This window comes from Salvia hispanica, chromosome 6 (genome assembly GCF_029641045.1).
Source record: "Salvia hispanica isolate PSC_SH4W2 chromosome 6, Shi_PSC_v1, whole genome shotgun sequence".
Classification (NCBI taxonomy): domain Eukaryota; kingdom Viridiplantae; phylum Streptophyta; class Magnoliopsida; order Lamiales; family Lamiaceae; genus Salvia; species Salvia hispanica.
In genome coordinates this window covers 3,020,689-3,027,334 of record NC_142697.1, presented here as the reverse complement: position 1 = coordinate 3,027,334, position 6,646 = coordinate 3,020,689, and the positions used below count along the sequence as shown (strand labels likewise).

General features: G+C 36.4%; 1 pseudogene; it reads right to left on the bottom strand.

Annotated features, from left to right (window-relative positions):
• Positions 1 to 4,761: 4,761 nt before the first annotated feature.
• Positions 4,762 to 6,404, bottom strand: LOC125203183 (aldehyde oxidase GLOX pseudogene; annotated as a pseudogene).
• Positions 6,405 to 6,646: the final 242 nt, after the last annotated feature.

Here is a 6,646-nt window from a genome sequence, read left to right as displayed (position 1 = left end):
AATTATAGTTTGTTCCACACATTTTCAAAAACTAAATTATTAATCGCAAATTTTATAATTTTCACAATTATCTGATCATCCTTCAAAGATGATCACATTCTAGTTTGCTTAACACTTTTTAAAAAATAAATTATAAATTATAAAATTAGTAAATTTCACAATTATATCATCTATCCCCGTTTTAGAAAAATACAAGATGATGTGGCAACTTTAGGAACAAAAATGAAACGTTGAGTAATGAGTACTGCAACATATAGCAATTAACTACAGGTGAGACATTATTGAGTAAATGCCTCAAATGTAAAATCAATTCTTTCCCTTTAAAATAAAAATAAAAATGAAATATGTTATTTTCTTTTTTTGTTCGTCCCATAGAAATAGTCTATATCCATTTATGACAATTTTCTTATTCTCTTTTACCTGATCACTCATGTGAAAACACCTGGGAGCAATTCAGTGAAATACCAAAAGCTACAAACACACAAAACTATATACACACGACTCACTACATAATCGAGAGGGTAGAGATGATATAATTGAGTATGAGATTGAGGATGTAGCTTGTAGTTGCCTGAACTTAATTGCGAATCATCGCCATCATTGAAGAATGAAGATTGACATAACTCATTACATGTTGAAATTGTCCTAATTATTTATTGTTGTGGTCCTTAATTTATCGACAATTTGAATGCAGATTGGTGAGATAAATTTTCACATTTCAGGATGTGGAAAAGAAGATTCAACCAACCCATAACAAATATGTCGTCCCTTAATACTGCACGATGGTACTATTTTGTTACTTTTAAGTCAATTGAGAAGGTCAAATTAATCCTCGCTACGAGTTTGGATCATTATTTTAAAAATAAAATATCACCATTAATCCTCTTCTAGTCCATTTTAATTTGTACATAGTATATTTTTGTAAAATATTTCTTTATGTTTCAAATTTCTTTATGCGTTTTGATTATTTCAAGAGCATTATGCATTTTCTGAAACAAACCATTTTCTTGTAAAATATTTTAGTTATCTTCTAATACATTTATTTTCTTCTCTTCCAGTGTAATTTATTTTCTAACTTTCTATTTAAAACCTTACTTGCATTTTATGCATTTTGTTTTCAAAAAATTGCTTCTCTTGTAAATCATTATGCAAATTTTTAAAAATAAATAAATTCTATTCTCTTATAAAATATTTTAATTCTCTTCTAATGCAATTTATTTTGTAACTTTTTAATGTTACATTCTTATAAATCATTTTGTGCATTTTTTTTTGGATTGAATAAAAGGCTCAAACCACCGATGGCAGTAAGCAGAAATGTTTCGACCTAACAAAAAACGGACAACAAGAGCGCCAAACAAGAACAAGCAACAAGCCAAAAACAAAGACACAAAAGAAACGAGCAACAAAGCCATGACCAACACACCTCCCGCCAACAAAGAAAGCAACAAAGAGTAAGCAGCACCACTGCCTGAAAACCAAGACAATCCCAGCAGCAAACAAAAGGCAAAAGAGGCGAGATGAAATTCACCTTTGTATCAATTGGTAAGTGGAAATGGTTCTTTGATACCTTCCAGACCATCTTCTAGCTTTGACCAACTCATCATACATTTCTCCTGGTAGGAAAGGGAAGTTCGGGCACCACCCTTTTATCCATGAGCCGAGCCTCCACAAAATTAGTTTTCTTTCAACCTCCCAATTTGGTTCAAAGTTTAGGAAAACAACTTTATTACTAATCCACCATATGGACCATGTAATCACATAGAAAAGGGATGTCCATATTTTCTTATCGAACTTGTAGAAAGGTGCATCCATCCAAGTGAGAAAACACAAGATCGGGTCTTCGGGCAAGCTGAAGGCGAGATTCCATTGGTTACAGCAGAAGTACCACACGCTGCTCGCGTACTTGGATCCAAACATGATGTGGTTGATAGTCTTTCGCTCTTCCTTGCAAAAAACGCACAGATCATCTGCAATTCCGGGAACTCCAAATCTGAAAAGCCTGTCCCTGGTGTTGAGTTTTCCTTGAAGGACAAACCACACCAAAAGTCTTCCATTCCGAGAATGGTTATCATCTTCTCCCATGAAGTGATTAACCCGCGCAAGAAAACTAGAAACAGAGAAAGCATTTGAAATGTCAAAAGTCCAAACTCTCACATCCCTCCCACTCTCACTCAAAGAAGTTTGATCCACGGATAGGTGAAGACTCTCCACCAATTCCTTCTCCCAAACAAAAAAATTTCTTCTCCAAGTAAACTTCCAACTCCATCTACCATCATCCCATGAACCCATGTCCTCAATAAAGTCACTCTGTTGTGTAGAGATCATGAATAATCTTGGGAAAAAGTTCTTGAGGCTGTCATCTCCAGTCCACTTGTCAAGCCAAAATCTGATATTGATCCATTTCCGACTTTCATTCTGATCCCTTTTTCGACAACTTCTTGCACTTCATTGCTACTTCTGAAAAATCCAGAACTTGTCCCCAAGTACTAGCGGCGTTCTTTCCCTCGGGCTTTTGTAGATCACCAATGTGTCGAGTGTTGTAGAGCTCACAACTTTCTTCCACTGGGGTCGTTGGCTGTCCGCAAATTTCCACCACCATTTGAATAGAAGAGCTGCATTTCTAATAAGGATATCACCGATTCCAAGGCCCCCTTGATCAATGGGCCTTTGAATAGCTTTCCAAGCAATCAAGCATCCTCCTCAAGCATCATTTTGTGCATTTTTAATCTTTATTTTTAAAATATACTATATATATTTTTTAAATAATTAAAAATTTGCTCAAATGTCAACAATTATTTTATTCATATCAACTCATTGAAGATACCATAGCTAGCAGCAGCAAGATCATCTAAAATATCTTTAATACATTTTCTATTACATCAATAATATTTAGCTAGTGATGAAATTGACAATATAAAATAATAACCTAAATACCTAATCATACCAGTCTTCCAATATCTTAACTAAGTCGGTATTTTCCCGTGAAGATGCTCTTGGGTCAAGTGTAATAGCCATAAAAAAGCTAAGTAAAAAAGTAATGACTCTTCGAGTTATAATTGCTCACACATGCGAATTTATTATCTTTAGCCACCAGCTACACGCATTTAAATAAATATAGCTCTAACTGAGATTCGATTGGACTGGATTAACAAGGCATTTTTGCTAACTTATTAGCTCTATGTCCCTTTTCTTTAATAGAATTTTTTTTGCGATGATTAATTATTTAATGTTGACTTCTATTAGTGTGTTAGTTAGAGCATCTCCAAGGAAAGAGGTAAATGGAGAGGTAAAAGAGAAATAACTACCATATTTACCTCTTTTTGATAAAATTTCATACTCCAAAAGAAAAGGTATTTGGGGAGGTATTATAACATCTTCATTTTGAGAAGGTATCTTTACCTTTTCTTGGAAGAGAAGGTAAAAAATTAGTTATTTTTGTTTGCCTTTTTAATATACCTTCTAACCTTGGAATCCATTACTTTTTGATAAGGTATAATTACCTTTTTGAGAAGGTAAATGAGAAATATACCTTCTCAATTTACCTTTCCCCCTTGGATATGCTCTTAGATGTATATCACACCTAATGTGTCTAAAATAACAACTTAAATGGTATGTATAGAAATTTGATATACATATATATCCTAATTAATTTACTAAAGTATAATTTATTCATTTATAGATTATGGTAAGGATCATTAATGAACCTTTAAACTCTGCATTAATACTCCCTCCGTTTCATTAAATATGAAAAATTTATTTTTTGGCACGAGATTTTATGTAGTGTTATTTTATGAGTTAGTGAAAAGAGAATATAAAGTAAGAGAGTGGAAAAAGTAAATTGATATTGTTCCCATTTTAGGAAATGTTTAATTTTTAATGGGACAACCCAAAAGGGAAAACATTTCATTTTCTATGAGACAAAAAGAGTATAATATTATTTTCTTTAGATCAAACCCTCACTTATTTATTTTTAGATCACTCCTAAAGAGTTCATATTAATTAGAGTTGAAAAGCAGTAATATATCATCTTCATTTTTTCTTGTTCTCTAATATCGATAAGTTTGAACCCAACAAATTAAACCTCTTTCGCACACTAGCAACTTATCATGCAGGACATCTGACTCTGGGCCATTCTATGCTTGATCCAAACCTAAGCAATTTCGAACCCAACTCACACATGTGCAGTATTTTATGATGTGTACGACAATATTGGGTTAATTCTGTTTGTGTTAGGACACCAATGCCATTCCATCTTAATACTGCGTATTTTTAGCTTTCTAGTTTGTGAGCGACGCATGATCCTCATGCGTCGTTAGCTAATGAAACGCATGAAAATCATGCATTTTATTAAACGACGCATAAAAGTTATGCGTTTTTATATTTTTTAAATTTTTTATTGAACGACGCACGACCGTCATGCGTATTTGCCTGGTCATGCGTCTCTCTTTCAAACATAATCCCCAGTTCTAGAAGCAGAATACCATTCTGCGCATGACCCTTATGTTTGAAACAAATATAAACAAAACAAAATCGCTTCATAAACAATAGGCATCCATATTCTGAAGTAAAAATAGTGAGATTTATACATATCATTGTTTACGTACTCTCAAGGAAAGAAGAGCATATTTACACGTCTCTGGCTTTCCCTTGTTAAAAGAAAGACAAAGGGAAAGAGAGAGAGAAGGAAGACAAACTAAACTAGAGTAACAAATTGAAAATAATAAGAAGGAAAATATATAAGTAGTCCTACTATGCTAGCTACTAGAATTGGACCCAAATGCCAGGACTTGGAATTTGTTAATACACAAGAAAGAGAAGATAATATCCTGGAGGAGCAAGAATTTTAGAATTGGGAGTAGAGACACGAAGTTGATAATTGGATCCTCCCAAAGAAGTGACATTAGAAGTGGTAAGAAGGAGGAGTCTTTGATTCATGGAAAATGAGTGTGTCGTGAAGGGAGGTGCGGCGATTGAGACGGTGAGAGAATTAGCAGTAGTAGCATTGATTGTGGGTTGAGGAAGGGTGAAATTAATGGTGAGTAGTTGTCCATAGGCAAGTTGAGAATGCGAAGCCGGGGAAATGATGTTGGGACGAAGAGGTGCAAACTGTGGATCTAAGTATTCCGGGGAATAAGTTTCCATTGTGAGGTCTGTGGGAAAGAGCACCCCTGTAAATGTGTAATAAGCATTTGGATTGCTTCCACTTACAAGAACACGCCCATCGCGAAGCAATATTGCATTGGAGTGGTACATCCGAGGTATAGAAGTGGCGTTCTGTGCCTCAAACCTGGAGCCGGGCTGATTATTGGGTCGATAAATGAGGGGCGTAAGCACAGGATTACGAGCTAAACCCCAGCCAGCTGTACCAGCAGCGGCCCCGTTAATAATCAAGACATTTCCATTGGGGAGAAGCACCATGTCACCCATGACTCTGGCGAGAGGCATTGTCTCCATGAGCCACTGCGGATTTGGATCGTTTATTCGGATCCTCCCACATGTATTAAGGGCCGCTACAAAGTTGCCGTTATTTGCACTTGTATAGGATCCTTTTGGTGCTCCCCCGCACACCAATACTTCCGCTACTATTGCTCCTGAGGATATCCGCAACGGAAGCAGAACTGCAGAACCCGAACTAGGATAGTTCCTAGGATCCCCACCCGGGATGGTAGGGTAATTTCTGACCACCACTCTCCTTACATAGTTGAACAAGATAGCTCGATTGTTGGCGAAGACAAACATATTCCCATCCACATTCAAGAAAACAAAGGGGTAGAGATTGTTTTCAATGGTCGGATCTCGGGTGTCCTTGAGGAAAGGCAACTCAACAGCGAGATCAGCTCCAGATGTTTTGGGGTAAAACTCGTACGAGAAGCGGTCGCGTCCACCAAAAATGATCTGCCTTCCATCAGGTAAAATATGATTGGAGGCATACCATCTTCTGTTTGTGAGAACATTGCTAAATTCCTGCCAATCACAAGAATCATCATTGCATGCTTTGAACACTCTAACAGTATTATTCCCGTCGTTGAATCCTCCCGTCTGCATTAGAGAACCATCAGGCATGGCGGCTCCAGAAGAGCACCACGTGTTGCTGTACACGAACAGGGGCCGGATTGAGTTGGAAGCCACGTTGTACTCAACAGAATGCGCTGTGCAATCGTGTTGGAGTGTCAGATCCTTTGGGTTGTCGCGACACCGGTTGTTTGGCAGGGAAATGTTTGAGGCTCCGAAATCAGTCAGGTCGAAGATCACAACACGATCGTTGTTCAGGAGTTGCATGTGCATAGCAGACACCCCGATGTTCGACCGTAAAAGGTCCCACTTGCCCCCACCAGCACCAACAACAATCATTTGCAACATAGTTACTGACATCAAACTCAAACTAATCATTTTCATATCCATGTTATTCAAATGAAATGAAATGAAATGTTTTTTCAGATTGAATTGATGTTTTCTCTCTTCACTGATCCCACCTTAAAATACTTTCCACATTTATTTTTTAATAAGGTTGGACTCTATCAATTTTATTGCTACTACTTTTCTAACCAAATGGTTTCCAATATTATTTCTACCTACCTAAACTAGTTCATCGCATGTCCTCTATCCAAATTCAAAACGTATTATTTACATTAATTTAATAGAGCTC